General features: G+C 35.8%; 1 long non-coding RNA gene across 1 annotated transcript in view; it reads left to right on the forward strand.

Moving 5' to 3' along the window:
* Positions 1–14,997, forward strand: part of LOC125166788 (uncharacterized) — a 151,110-nt gene that overhangs the window by 81,359 nt on the left and 54,754 nt on the right. The window contains exon 4 of the long non-coding RNA XR_007152540.1: positions 12,139–12,296. This is a non-coding gene — a long non-coding RNA (uncharacterized LOC125166788). The remainder of the gene's footprint in view (positions 1–12,138; positions 12,297–14,997) is intronic.

Here is a 14,997-nt window from a genome sequence, read left to right on the forward strand (position 1 = left end):
ATGTTCTGATTCACACCATAGAAAGATCTCCAATTGCTGTGTGGACAGCAACTGGATAGTTGTGAGTGAGAATGCACTCAGGAATACCAATTAGAGGCAATAGCAATTAGAGGCACAATTGCAGTTTTGTTGAAGAGGAATAAATCACCTCATACATTAGGATGGCAGTGGTGGAAGTGGAAGAACTAGCTGGATTTGGGATATATTTAGAAGATAGGGCTGACAAGACTTGCTTATGGGTTGGGTTTAGAATGTGAGGGAAAGTGGAATCAAAGGCAGCTTGAGCTGTGAGGCTTGTGGTTGGGAAACCACCCTTGGCTTAATTTTTTTTTAGAAGGAAGGAAGGAAGGAAGGAAGGGAGGGACGGAGGGAGGGAGGGAGGGAGGGAGGGACGGAGGGAGGGAGGAAAGACAATAATTGAATCTATCCTTTTGAAATGAAACACTGTGTGGGAAATTCCTTTTAAAAGTGTTCAGCATTTTACAGCTTCAAGACATTCTTACTACTAATGACCTCACTCAAGTTCATAAGAGCATTTCTTCTTGAGAAAGGCAGCAAATGTTGGCACAAACCTGGCTGATGGGAAGAACTCGTGATTCAGAAGGAGTCCCTGATGGAAAAAAAAAAAAAAGCCTTATTAATTGCTCTATGCAAGTACATCATCCCTAGCGGCAGTAGACTAGTAGAGTCTGAGTCCAGCATTAAGCCTTATTTCTTAAAGGAGAAAGTAATCTTCAGAGAAACAAATTTCTTTTCTTCAGAGAAAGAAATGTGTTTAGGATTACAATTATAGAAAGGCTCCTTTCTCTTAATTATTGTGTTTTATGAAGACTTTTAAGAGTTTTCTGAACCTAAGTTACAGTTATTGCTTCATGAAGATAACAATAAAAAGCTTATTTCTCAATTGTTACATTCTTTCCACATAGGAAATTTGGTTCTTGTAAATATTAAAATCAAAAGGCAGTTTTCACTGTTGTACTATAAAATCTTGTACTTGGGAATTAAGTATCTATTTTTAATGCCAGCATTTGCTTCTAAGAATAACACGTCATGATTTGAAAATGAAAAGGCACACAAGTCTGTGTACTGTTTATGTTTGGGAAACCAATAAAGAGTTCTATTACACTTTATCCCACAGGGAAAGACCATCATGGGTCACAGCAGTCATATTATGTTACAGTCCTGTGATATACTCTGTGTCAGCTGTTCTCACTCATTCACACACGTAGATCTTAGCTACTTAATATACAGTTATGCACATTTTCTAAAACAAAACAAAAATTCATTCAAACACGGAACAGATGTGAATAAAAAAAGAGGGTAGTTTAAAAATATTTCTGTTGCTATCAGCAATTATTTTGTCTCATGAATGGCATTTGGCTCTTGATGTAGAATGTGAATAAGGCTGGTTTGGTTACTGTGGAAGTTGGAACAATAGCAAGTTTCCCATTTTCAGTCCATGAGATCATTTATTGCAAGTTCATTATGCTTTTTAAACTATATTTTAAAGAAAGCATCAAATTGAAATTGGAAGTAGTTTATATAGATCAGGGAATGATTTTGTTCTACACATTCCCAGAGATATAGCTATATACAAATGTTACAGAAGCTGTTTGTTAAATACTTTTTTTTGATATATTTGATACCTTTAAAAAATATATTGCTGTCTTACTAATGTCAAAATTCTCCCTTGAACCACATTCCCACAGACATGGTAGGTTAAATAATTAGAAATTGTTTTTTCATTCATAAGGTACTATTTTAAATAAACACTATCATTAGATTACTGGAAAATTAGAAAACATAAAATGTGTTCCAGCAATTTGATTGCATATGCCAATGATTTTATAATTCAGAGTAATATAAGGAGATTTGGTAGTGATAGTACAAAATCTTTATGAATGGGGACATTTCATAAAAAGTCCATCCAAAGGAAATGTCAACCAAGTTAAGGCAAAGACAAATATGGTGATAAAAAGAACAGAAGGAAGAGACAACTAAACCTGAAATAAAAAGTGTTCCTGATAGCAAACAAATCAGAAAGCCTGAAATCTCATATTAACTGTGAGTGACACTGGGCCACGTATATATCTAACTTACATGGAAAATAAGACTTGTATAACAGGATTAGTCAGAGTTCTCTAGAGAACGGGAACCAGCATGTGTATAGAGAAAGACTTATTTTAGCAATTGGTTCAACGTGATTGTAGAGACTGGCAAGCCAAAATCTGCAGGTTAGGCTGGTGGACTAGAGACCCAAGGAAGAGTTGATGTTGCAGTTTGAGTCTGAAGGCAATCTGCTGGAAGAATTTCCTCTTCCTGGGGAAAGATCAGTTTTTTTCTTAAGACTTTTAATCCATTCAATGAGGACCACCAATATTGTGAATAGTAATCTATTTACTGAAAGCTACTGATTTAAATGTTAATGTCATGTAAAAAATACCCTCACAGTAACTTCCAAATATGTTTGACCAGATATTTGAGTGCCATGGCCTAGCCAAGTTGACATAAAATTAACTATCACAAGAACATAGTAAATCAGTTGCTCTTACACAATGATGGCAGGTGTATTAACTCTTCAACAATTTTGGAAAATAATATGGCCATTTTTTATTAAGACCTTCAAAATGTGTTTAAGCATTTTTACCAGATAATTACATTTCTATATTGTAGGAGTAAACCTAAATGCAGACACAAACATCATAAACCATAAAGCAAAAGATTGATAAATGTTATATATTAAAGTTAAAAATTTGGAGCTCCTCAGTAGCTCAGTCAGTTAAGCCTCTGACTCTTGATTTTGGCTCAGGTTATGATCTCATGGTTTGTGAGTTAGAACCCCACATTGAGCTCTGTGCTGACGGTGCAGAACCTGCTTAGGATTCTTACTCCCTCTCTCTGTACTCCTCCCCCACTTGCACATGTGTGCTCTCTCTCTCTCAAAAATAAACAAACATTTTTAAAGAAAGATTATAAAATAAATAATTTGTGTGGTGTAAGAAACCATAGGCAAAGTTAAAAAGCCATTGACCAGGAAAGATACTTGAAACACATGAGAGAAAATCATGAGGAACTCCTACACTCCTATAATTAATGAGAAAAATATTTAAAACCCAACTGAAAAATGAGCAAAGTTGGATAGGGCAGTTTTTAAAAGAAGACACTTGAATGGCTAACAGTCATTTGAAAAGATGTTCAGCTTGAATCATAAAGATATGCAAGTTACAATAAGATTTACTCTTCAAGCTATCAGAAAGACCAAAATTAAAATTTTAACAATGCCAGCTGTTGGTAACAGCATAAATTGGTATAACCACATTAGAGAACAATATGGCAACACCTAAAGAAACCAAAGGTAGGTATATATTAAAATCTTAGAATTCTACCCCCAGTTGTTTATAATCTAGTGAAATTCTGGCACTTGAACAAATAAATGCACTAGAAATGTGCATATGTGTGTATGTGGTATTGTTATAAATGCAAATAAAGCAAAAATGTAAATATCCATCAGCAGAAAAATCAATAGATTCTGATAAATCAGAATACACATTTGTATAGAAGTTTAAATAAACTAGATTTACATTTATCTGCATGAATTTATCATGAAAATATGTCAGGTAAAAAAAGTAGGTTGCAAAATTATGTATACAGTGTGATTTCTTTTATGTCAACTTTGAACACATTTAATTGAGAAAGTCAACTAAAAGTTTAAGAAATCAAAATGGTATACTATACGATACATACCTAGTAAAGTTATTTTTTAAAATATGGGGTGATAGGACACCCATAAAACTTAAGATGTTGTTTACCTTTCTCTACAAAGATTGTGAAGGAAATAGGTAGCTGTGTGTGTGTGTGTGTGTGTGTGTGTGTGTGTGTGAGCACAGAAGTGCACATCTATGTGCAAAAATAAAAGAGAGGTCTAGGAAGACACAAAAGGGCTTTAATTGGATAGGTAATATTTTATTTCTTAAAACTAAAAAAACGCTAAGCAAATATGGTAGAATAATAGGTTAAGAATGTACACCACCAGGAATGAACTCTAATGTAAACTGCAGACTCTGGGTGATCATGATGCATTGTTGTAGGTTCATTGATTATAACAAGTGTCCCATGCTAGTGCAAGATGTTGGAAGTGGGGGTGGGTTGTGCATGTGAGGTGGCAGGGAGTGTATGAGAACTCTGTATTTTCTGCTCAGTTTTGCTGTGAACTTAAAACTGCTCTAAAAATTAAAGCTTCTTAATTAAAAATATGTTAACTCTAGGTGGTGGTTGTATTTTAAATTATTCTTTAGACATCAATGAATGTTTGAAAAATGTGATAATGATAAAAGAATGTATTGTAATGGTTCTAGGCCATTTCAAAACTTTTATTTCATGTGTGCACATTACTGTCATATTAAATATATATATTTATATATTACATACAGTAATATATGTGTATATATATGTATATGTAAAACTAAACTTGAGGATAAACATTTATTTCTGAAAAGCTGAGAATGAATTCTAAGTGTTATTTCTTGAGGATAGGACATGTGAGTGATTGATACATACATATTTATCATTCTTTATACATATATGCATACTTTGACTTCAGGAACATATTTTTTATTGCAATATAGAATATTGAAGTTTAAATATTTTTAAGTCAAATACGAATGGTGGACATGGCAAGTCTTTGCTTTGTGATCTTTTTAAGGAAAACGTATAATTTCTTAAACATTTCAATGACTTACTCTACAGCCCTTATAGAATTTTGCAGTTTGTCACCAAACTTGAGTCACTATTTCTTTCTTGCCAGTTGAATAACAATACCTCAGGATAAAGTTAAAGTTACACGTAATTGTTAGGAAAAAACATTTCCTTTTTGTTCATGCCAGAAAAGTCACTCAGCTGTTGAATGGGAAGATTTCAAGATACTCCAGTTCAGAAGTTCTCATACTTGGCTGCATATTAAAATCATATTAAAATCTTTAGAAATCCTAATGCCCAGGCACATCTCATAACAAGTAAATAAGAATTTCTAGGAGTGGGACCCAAGGTTTTGTTTTTTTTTTAAACTTCTTAGTTATGCAACCAAAGATCTCTATGTTACGACAACTAAAAACCATACTTTTTTTCTTTCCTTTTAAAGATAGATACTTACTATGAGGCTTTACTATTAGATCCCTATAGCATCCATGGTATGGCTTAAAATAGTATGGTCCTCAAAGCTTTGAACCTTAAATGAGGATTCCTGAGTCATGAGTGTGACCCATCATTCTGTTAGATTGGTCTTATGGATACTGCTTGAGTTATGTCTTCTTTTTGTTGCTAATAGCAACAGCACCAACTGTTTCAAGTTTAGTCCAAAAATAATGTCATAAAAATAGATTATTTTGAAAAAACACAAAAATATATACCCACAGGGGCTTTTAAGAATTACCAATTCCTGGGTAAAACTGCAAAAAAAAAAATGCAGTTAAAAACCACCAATTACTTAAACATCTGGATATTTATGAAATTATTTATAAACATAATACTCAGATTTTTCATTGAACTTTTTATCATTTCATGGACGTGAGGCTTTAAATTTTCTATCATTGATTCATATTTTTGTTCATATATAAAACAAAACCTGAAGAGGGGATGATTAGGAAACTTCAAAAGGCAAACTATTCCTGGTGGATAATGTATTTCTTGGAAGCCTAGTTACTACTGTTGGTTATTATAATTCAGTTTCAGGAACTGCTGAGAGACTAGAATCTTATCCAGGATTTCCAACTTGATGGTTATAAAGTTGTATGTCCCTTACTATAGACAGGTGTCATGATATGCACTGAAGTATAAAATCTCACCTGCAGTATAATGAGGTGCTGTATATATGAACCTATCATTTGAGAAAGTGATCTTGCATCACCACAGACTTAAAGGACTTGAAAGGTGGCTAGACATATGCTGTGGTAGAACATGCAACCCCTGATGGAGTATACATTATACTGGACAGCGATCCTGTCTTCATTCATCTATTCATTTGTTTACTAAAATTATATCTTTTGAGTACCTATGTGACCATATTTTGTAGCCTCATATTATCTATTTTGCAACATTACTACCCTTTTTTTGGAATGAGGCATGGTATCTCCTTGGCTTCAGCTAAGGGAAAATTTGACATTGGCTAATTGAAAATCTTAATGCCTATTTGCATGTTGGCATGAATTTATTTCACAGGTTGATTAACTTCTAATCAGGAAAATAAAGCTCAGGGAACTGTAAGGGGAAAAGCACAGGGTTCCTCCACCTCTCTGTGTTACATATTTACAGATTCTTCCCTTTCATGAAAACTCTTCCCCTTTTCTGATGTGTCCCACAATCATGCTATAATTTTTTTTTGCTTCTATTGCTCTTTGTTTTAAAATAAGTGTACTATCATGGTGTTTTCATTTCTTCATTAACAATTCACTTTTAAAAATTAATTTATGGGTTTTGCAAAAATGACATATGGTCATTATAAAAAGAAATTGAAGCAATATAAAAAGAAAAAAAAATCATACTCCCAACCTTCTGGCTCCCTCAATTCACCATTATAAACATTTGAGGAGTATTACTCAGGAACTCTCTCCATGCATAAAACAATAGAAAGACAAATTTTAAAATGTTAGAAAAATGGGATCATACTATTTATGCTTTTTTAAATTACAGGTATTCAATTTTATATTTTTCTTATCACTTTTATTGAAGAATATTTCGTGTACCATAAACTACCTTCAGTCAACACGTGGCTCAATGAGTTTTCATAGTTGTGTACATTCATGAAACCATCAAAAATTGATACAGCAATTTATCAACTCTAAAAGATTTCTTATGCTCCTTTGCATTCCATTCCTCTCTCTGTCTCTACCCCCAAGCAACTATTGCTTTGTTTTTTTGTCACTACAGATTTATTTGCATTGTATATAAATGGAATCATAGAGTATATACTGTTCTGTGTCATTCATGAAGAGAATTTTCTGAATATAATAATGTATACATATCAATTAGATCAATGTAGTAGTGTTTTATAAGATCTGTGTCTTTGCTGCTTTTTTAGACTAGTTTTTCTATAAGTTATTCAGATAAGGGTATAAAATTCTCCGTTATTACTCTAATTCTATCAATTTTGGCTTCATATATTTTTGAGGCTCTGTTATTAGGCAATACACCTTTATGATTGCTGTGTTTTCCTAATGAATGGAATATTTTATTATTATAAAATGTTTCTCTTTATATTTAATAACACTGCTTGTCTTGAAGTCTACTTTTGAATTTCTCTCTGGTGTTATTTCTCTTTAGCCTAATGGATTTCCTTTAGTATTTCTTGTAGTACAGATCTAGAGGCGATCAGTTCCCTTAGAGTTTTGCTTGTTTGTTTTAAAATCTGAAAATGTCTTTATTTTACCTTAATTATTGATGAATATTTTTTGCTGGATATAGAATTCTGGATCACTAGTTTATTTTCTTTCTGTGCACTAAGGATATTATTTTATTGTTTTCCAGGCACCATGATTTCTGATGAGAACTGTGTGGCCATTTGAATCCGCATATAATGTGTCATTTTTCTCTGACCATTTTCAATATTTTCTTTTATCTTTGGTTTTTAGTAGTCTGACCCTGACATACTTAGCCATGGTCTTTTTCTAACTAATCCTGTTTGGAGTTTTCTGAACTGCATGGATATGTAAATTTATGGATTTCACCAATTTTTGCAGGTACTATTTCTACAATTTTTTTCCCCAGCTCCATTCTCTATCCCTTCTCCTTCTTGGACTCTAACTACCTATATGGTTATGTTTGGAATGGTCTCACAGATCTCTAAAACTCTGTTCTTACTTAGTGTAATTTCTCTGTATTTTTCCTCTCTCTCTTTTCTCCTTCTCTTCCTCTTTCTTCTTTTCCTCCTCCTCCACCACCCTCCCCTTCCTTCTCCTCCTCCCTTTCTACTCCTTCTCCTTCTCCTCCTTCTTTTTCTTGATTGAATGATTCTTATTGATCTTTCTTCAAGCTCACTGACTCTTTCCTCTGTTTTTCACATTCTGCTATTAGGTTCTTTGAGAAATTTTTAAATTTCAAATATCGTGTTTTTCAGGTTTAAAATTTTCCATTTAGATCTTTTAACCATTTCTGATTTCTTCTTAATTTTCCTATCTTTTCACTTATGAGAATATGTTCCTTTACCCCACTGAGCAAAACTGTAATAGCTGTTTTGCATTTCTTGCCTGATAATTCCAACGTCTCGGTCATCTCAGAGTTGACATTTGTTTTTTCCTTTTCAGAGTTGACATTTCTTGATTGTCTTTTTCCTTGGCAAGGGGTCATACTTTCTTGTATGGTGAATAATTTTGTATTGTGAATATTATATTATGTGGATTCTAGATTCTGTTATACTAATTCAAGTATATCAAAGTTTTTGTTTTAGTAGGCAACTGACTTGGTTAAACTCAAATTACACACTTCCATGTCTACAGTGGTTGACAGTTCAGATATCACTTCAGTCTTAATTGTAAGCTGCTTTCTGTTTGTTCCATAATGTGTGGTTCAGAGATTAGCCAGACTTGAGCTGAACTTAAACATGGAATTTTGGATTGTGCCTCTCTGGCTCTCCCTTTTCTTACTTTCCTTCTTGCTCTCTTTTGCTTTGAGGCCTCTTCTCCTGGTGTAAGAGAAATGGGAAGTATCTCTATAGGAGTTTTGGTCATTTTTCTAGGTGTTTAAGTTTGATTGTCTCATCATTGTTGACTCTGGCTTTTGAAAAAATTATCTTCTGTTTCACAAGTATAAATTCTCATTGTTTCTGTTTTTCCCCATCTGCTGTTTTCCCATAGTGATCCATTTTACTGTGTGCATTGCAGTTTCTGCTAGGGTTATATGACAAAACTTAGAGAGTGATTTGTGTATGCAAATGTTGTATGCAAATACACTAAGGGTTTTCACTGGTACCAGATAGTTTTTAAGCCAATTTCTCAGAAAAGGGTTTCTGTGTTACATGGTTTGATTTAATTCAGACTACACATGTGTGTGTCTCAGGCCTGCTTTCTCTATTTCTCACAGATAAATATTTTCTACCCATGGATCTGGGAAGTTGGCAAGCTGTCTCCCTGCTTTCCAAGTCTAGCACTTTTCCCGTCTGGCACTTTCCTAGGGCCTGGTGGGTGTAGCTTTTCTCATATCTGTTTCACCTACAGGGCAGCCCTTTCTGATTCTAGGCTGCATGTCACAAATTCAGTGCCAGCTCCCAGTGACCTTGCTAGGACAAGTGCTAGCTAGTGTCCAGCCAATTCTTTAAAAAAATTTTTTAATGTTTATTTATTTTTGAGAGAGAGAGAAAGCAGAGTGTGAGCAGGGGCATGGAGGGTCAGAGAGAGAGAGGGAGACACAGAACTCGAAGCAGGCTCCAGGGTCTGAGCTGCCAGCACAGAGCCCAACGCGGGCTCGAACTCACAGACCGTGAGATCATGACCTGAGCGGAAGTCGGGCACTCAACCAACTGAGCCACCCAGGTGCCCCCATCCAATTATTTTGTTAAGATTTCAGATTCACCTCCCTATTACCAGTCTGACCTTTTAGTTCAGTTCGTTTACAGATTTAATTTTATAGTTGTGGGTTATTTCTTAGTGGGTATTTCACTCAGCATCTTATGCATCCATATATAACTTGAAGTCTCTTTTCTATTCTTTCCTCTATTGATGTTAATTAATGAAGTGACATTCATCCTTTTATAACCTTTTTTTATATCTAATATTAATTTTTGTTCCCACTACTCTCCTATAGCCCCCAGTCCGGGCTCTTGCCATATCACACTGGATCAGTGCATTCAGCTATTAATTCCACTCTCTTTTGCCATTGTGTCTCTAACTCCAAACCTTCTTAGATACTGCTGTCATAAGTTTTGTCATAAAGATTGGCTTTGATCATGTCACGTTGCTCTCCACAGAAGTATTTAATGCCTCTTCGACACCAAGTCCAAGTCCAAAGTCTTGCCAGCATAATATGACTCAAACTCAAAACTCAATATCTTTTAAATTCATCACTGCTCTTAGCACAGATTCTAGATTTCAGGTGAAGTTTCTCTACTCACTGTCCCCTGAGTTATGCAACTTCTTCTCACTACTACTTCATCTTTGTTCATACCGTATCCCCACTGTGGGAAAATGTGGGATGCCTGGCCCCAATTTGCATATTTTTCCAAATAATATTTTTCCTTTTAGATAAAGTTGAAGACTCTCTTCTTCCACAGATTCTTTGCTGTGATTTTAGTCTATGTAAATTCTAGTTCTATTCATTACTTCTGCAGATCTTCTGATGCTTGTCTTGGTTATTCATATTCTGTCTCTCTCTTTCTCTCTCTCTCTCTCTTGCTCAATATGTAAGGTCCTTGAAAGCCACAAAGGAGATAAGAAATATTAATGAAAATTTTATTCATAAAGTCTATTCTTTGTAGTTACAAAGTGCCTTGCACATAAGTATTTTGTGATCTAGAAAATCAGAAGGCAAATTTTGATGTGAGAAAAAGGGATTAAAAGGGACAGGAGATACAATCATAGTTGTCACTAAAATCAAGAAGAACTTGAGACACTATCTTGGGAATAAAAAGTGCTGAAAACCCCAGCCACTTGATTTTTACCTACTTAATTAGCCATTGTGGTTGGAGCAAATCTCAGTAGCTCCATGAAGGAATTTTCATTTAAACCAAAACATAACGAAACAAACACCAAAAACCCGGGTCAATGTTTATGTAACTGATATTTTTAAGGATCATAAATTATAACTTCTTTTAAATAGCCATCACTTTTGCTAGTATTATTTTCAACTTCTGTTACACGAAAGACCAAGCAAATAAATAAGTATATTATTAGAATTACATTATTTAGATAATACATTTATAAATTTTATCTACCAATTTCTAATCCTTGGTAAAACACATAGAATTTCTTGTTTGCTGAACGCTGTATAAAAAATAGCCCATGGGGCACCTGGGTGGCTCAGCCGGTTGAGCGTCCAACTTCGGTTCAGGTCATGATCTCAGTTAGTGAGTTTGAGTCCCACATTGGACTCTTTGCTGACAGTTTGGAGCCTGGAATCTGCTTCGGATTCTGTGTCTCCCTCTCTCTCTGCCCTTCCCCTGCTCGTGTTCTCTCTCTCTCTGTCCTAAAAATAAATAAACATTTCAAAAATTTTTAAATAAAAAAATTGCCCAAGATTGTGACTGACCACAAGCTTAGTATTGGTGTACAGAATGATGTGGCAAATAAAAAACATTAGATTGCACTGAGGAATTCATACTTAAGATATGGGGCAATGGCCTCATGTACCCCACTAAGGACTATGATCCTACTGGGTGCTTTAAAAATGGTAATTGACAAATTATAGAGTATTGAGGAAAAAGACAGTTTGATAAATGTGTTGGTAATATTCTCATCACAGAAATGGTGAAAGGAATTTAGAAAGAATTAATTTTCTCTTTTGTAGAAGAGGGAATAAGGTGGCAAATGCTGTTCAAAGATACAAACAAGGACCCCTGTGGGGTCTTTATAGAGAGGTAGATTTTAGCTCAGTATGGCCGCTCTATGGCAGACATTGTGATGTTTGCCAAACATTCAGTTCCTCCCCTATATTTTCTGGTCCTTTTAAATGTAGACAGTGCTTGTATCTTATTCTGACCAATGAAATGCGAGCAGAAGAGATTGACTTCCAGTGTGTGACAGTAAATGCCCTTGATTCTCCAGTTTCTCTCCACCCCATTAAAGAAATGATCCATAATGGTACCAGCCACAAAACCCTGCAGCCTTGTCACTCTGTATGCAAAGAATAACTGTGCAAGCAGACACCTCAGAAACCACTAGCACCACATCCCTTGCTCTCCATGAAGGACTTGTAGCAATATACATACTGTTCTTTTAAGCCACTGGGATTTGTTAACTGAAAATTAATATAAACCATATTTCTCAACTGTTTTTCATCAATGAGACTTTGAAGACATTTTTTCCTAGTCACTGCCCACACCTCCCAACAATGAAATTTTAATACCACAGACATATATGTTTATGTACATATATTTATACAAGAATAGTAAGATTTTGGAGGCTCCCCCTTAATAATCATTCTTCTCTCCCCTAACAGAGTGTGCAAGATATAACCTTGTATCTTGGATGGTTCAGCAATGGAGTGGATATCTTTGAGATGAACTTCTCGTAACAGGAAATGTTCATTCAGATGCCAGAAGGACATCAGCCAAAGACACTTAAATGGATGCTTTTTAGTGTAGGAGCCTGAACTAGGTAAATTCTTGTGTTCTTTAAAACTCTTATATGACTTCTTCCTTGTTCCTATAATATTTTCCTCTGGCTTCTCTTATTATAAGCTACATAGTTCTTAATGTTTCTATATTATGTCTTCTTTTTTCCTGTGCTTTGCAATTATAAGTTTTTTTTTATGAAGCGACTATTTTTCCCTCTGTGCATAACTACTTCAGTCTCAAGGGTTCGCTTTTAACTCATTTATATAAATTCCAAATGTGTTATTACAGCACTGACCTCTCATTTGAACTCTAATTCCATATCTTCAGGTGTTCAAAATGTCTCTGCTTAGGTGTCTAGTTACTGCACAATGCCTTCACATATTATGAGAGCCCCAGTTTCCCTCCCAACTCACTGAGATTCACTGAAGCCATGATCCAGTAGTCTAGCATGAGTGTTGTGTTATGAGTCAAGAAACACATTTCATTGGTCAAAAGTATTTCCTAATGGTTGGAATAATTTTCTTTTGGTCATTAAACATAATGAAATATGTACCATTGCACATAAATGATTTTGAAAATCCTGTTTTTTCCCTCCTCTCATCTACTTTGCCTCAACTCTGTGCAGTTACTCCCAAATATTTCTTTCCCCAAAAAGTCCTTCATCAGGCTCTAGGTCACACACTAATCTCTCCTCTCATACTTCTGCATCACAAAAGTCTAAATTACTCTTTAACAATAAAATATCCCTCCCTGGAGAATGTGGAAGAGAGAGAGCCTGAACATTCACTGCTAGAAATCTCTTAATCAAGGAGGAGTGGGGGAAAAGATGGGAACACATATATGTAAATCTTGCCATTTAACATTACTTATTTCTGTCACCTGCTGTTGACAGAGTCTGGTCCTATAATCTAAGAGTCTTTTTAAGCTCTATTTTTTATTAAACTCCTGGTGGACACCTGTTGGGGTGTCTGCCTAGCACATAAGGACTTCCTTGTCTGCTTCCCTCCATCACACTGATGGACTCTTGTTGGCCCATTTTATATGACATAATCATACAGGCCCTGGTCACAGACAATTAGAATCAGATTCAAACTGATCAGAATCCTTTCCCAGGGAATAGTAAAATATGATTGAGATGCTCTCTCTTGCCAACTGGATCTATAACTTGTAAGCTCAAAACTGTTTGTACTGGCAGATGGTAAGAGGAAACACCCATACCTCTACAGAACCTCCAGACCTCCATACCTCTGCAGAAAGGGCCAAATAGGAGGTCCCATACACTTGGGGTGTGTAATATTGTGATCTATAATATGAAATATATGTTTATTTTTCATACTTATTTCTGGCACAGAGCATACAAAACTTGGAATTCCTTGAGTGATGAGAGCAATAAAAGTATCTTGATAATCATAACAAACCCTTTTTAATCATACCTGGAATTATGTTAATGAGGTGACTTTTGAGAAGCACATAAAGATGGTGGCTGGTTGCCAGGGAAACCAACCTTGTGTTTGGAAGTTTGGAGCTTCAGCCCCATTCCCTGCCTTCCCAGGAAGGGAGGGAGCTAGAGGTTAAATCATGGCGAATGGCCATTGATTTACTGATTTATGCCTATGTAGTGACCCCTCTATAAAAACCCAAAAGGAGAGGATTCAGAGAACTTCTGAGTTGGTGAACATGTGGAGATTTGGGGAGAGTGTTACACCTGGATAGGGCATGGAAGATCTGTTCCTGAGTTATATCCTTTTATAAAACTGCTAATCTAGTGAGTGAAATGTTTCTGAGTTTTATGAGCCACTCTGCTAAATTAGTTGAACTCAAGGAGGGGAGTCATCGGAACCTCCAATCCATAGGTGGTGAGTCAGAAGCACAGGTGATAATCTGGGGTTACAACTGGTGTCTGAAGTGGGGTGTGAGGGGCAGTGTTGTGGAACTGAACCCTTTAATCTATGGGTAATCTGTGGGATCTGATGCTGTCTCCAGGTAGATAGTGTCAGATTGAGTTGAATTGTAGGACACCCTGCTGGTACTGGAGAATTGCTTGGTAGTATGGGTAAAACCTACATATTGGAATGGGTTCAGGTTCAGAATGAGACGGCCCTTTCATGGGCTTTGGGCCCCATTTACAGAATTTAGGGGTAAACACAGGTACTCATTGCAGACATCTCCCTCTATAGTCTATGCCTCTATCAGCAGTGGTCAAGTGGAAGACCTAATAATCTGGATTGTCCTTTCAGATCCTTCCTTTCCTCTCATAAAGACTCACAGCTTTGGGACACCTGGGTGGCTCAGTCTGTTGGGCAACCAACTTCACTCAGGTCATGATCTCACAGATCGTGAGTTTGAGCCCCACATTAGGCTCTGTGCTAAAGCTCAGGGCCTGGAGCCTGCTTCGGATTCTGTGTCTCCCTGTATCTCTGTCCCTCTCCCACTCACGTTCTAGCTCTCTCCTTCAAAAGTAAATAAACATTAAAAAAATAAAATTAAAAAAAAAGACTCACAGCTTTGATGGGACCATCAGGAAAAATCTTATTATCTTGGCCAATATTCCACTGTTCATGTCAACCACCACCAGAAGCTCCTTATGGCTCTGTACCTCCCTTTCTAACTCCATGTCCTACCTCCTCTCAATATCTAAAACCCTTCCTCCATGCCCTATAGAACTCTTGGTTGGTAATCACTATAAATCTATGTCCCCAACCTATTTTCTGAATGTTCTCTTATTCTTGTTCTGACACCTG

This window comes from Prionailurus viverrinus, chromosome B2 (genome assembly GCF_022837055.1).
Source record: "Prionailurus viverrinus isolate Anna chromosome B2, UM_Priviv_1.0, whole genome shotgun sequence".
In the NCBI taxonomy this organism is placed as follows: domain Eukaryota; kingdom Metazoa; phylum Chordata; class Mammalia; order Carnivora; family Felidae; genus Prionailurus; species Prionailurus viverrinus.